The sequence below is a fragment of the Tamandua tetradactyla genome, chromosome 23, assembly GCF_023851605.1.
Source record: "Tamandua tetradactyla isolate mTamTet1 chromosome 23, mTamTet1.pri, whole genome shotgun sequence".
Classification (NCBI taxonomy): Eukaryota; Metazoa; Chordata; class Mammalia; order Pilosa; family Myrmecophagidae; genus Tamandua; species Tamandua tetradactyla.
The window spans coordinates 34,775,564-34,776,540 of NC_135349.1; positions in this window are offsets into that span (position 1 = coordinate 34,775,564).

Below are 977 nucleotides of genomic sequence, written 5' to 3' on the forward strand. Positions count from 1 at the left end.
AGGTTGTTAAGTACAGCTTTAATTTTTGGTATAAGGTACATTCCATGAGCACAGACATCAACCTGAAGTTTTATTTGAATCCCATGATAGCGGATGTTTGCTTTAAAGAGCCCCTTTGTACTTTATGTTGTTCCAGATTGAGAATGGAGGCCAAACCAGAATCTGAATTATTGCAATGCCCAGTGGAACCAAGCAAATCAAATTAAACATAGCATCATAAGGATCTTAAATTATACTATGGGAGAAAAAGATTCAAAACAATAGTTTCTCTAGTGTTTTATTTTCTTATTAATTCAAAGCTATTTAACAAAAGCTGTAAGAAAAGTCTTGCTATCCATTAACTCATTTAAAAGGCAAAAGAGAGATCAACAAATAAGTTTGGCTCTTTCAGATAATTGAATAATCACTGCCTTCAAGTTGCTTATACTCCAGAGGAGGCTGACACAAAAACCCATAATCATACCTGGTGGAAAGTGCAATGACTACAATAAAGGACTCCCCACCACACAGGCAGGAGTGGGCAGAGGTGGGCCTAAGACACGGACAGGCCATATCCATAATACTTGAGTCTGAAAATTATCATCCTATGGGTCTTAAACAAAGTGGTGGGATTTGGGCATTTATTCTTCTTACTAAACTTACTTCCATTCAACACAGTTAAAAGGTACCAGAGGAAACCAGGGCTAGTCATAATATTCAGAAGGGATGTCTGATTTTCTGCCAAGAACTTCCACAAAGCTCAAAGATTTCTATGGTTCTTCAGATAGATCATATTTTTCATTTAAGTCAAGTCTAGTAAAAAGGGGTTCCAGATTATCCACTGGCTGATTATCCAGTTTGCAGCTTCTATTTGGTGACTTGATATCTAAAATAGCACCTATTAATGCATTCCTTTGAGAAAATAAGTGAAAAGTCACTTATTGAAACCGTCAAACTATATGATACAAGAAGAGGAGACAATTTCTTACATTTTCATA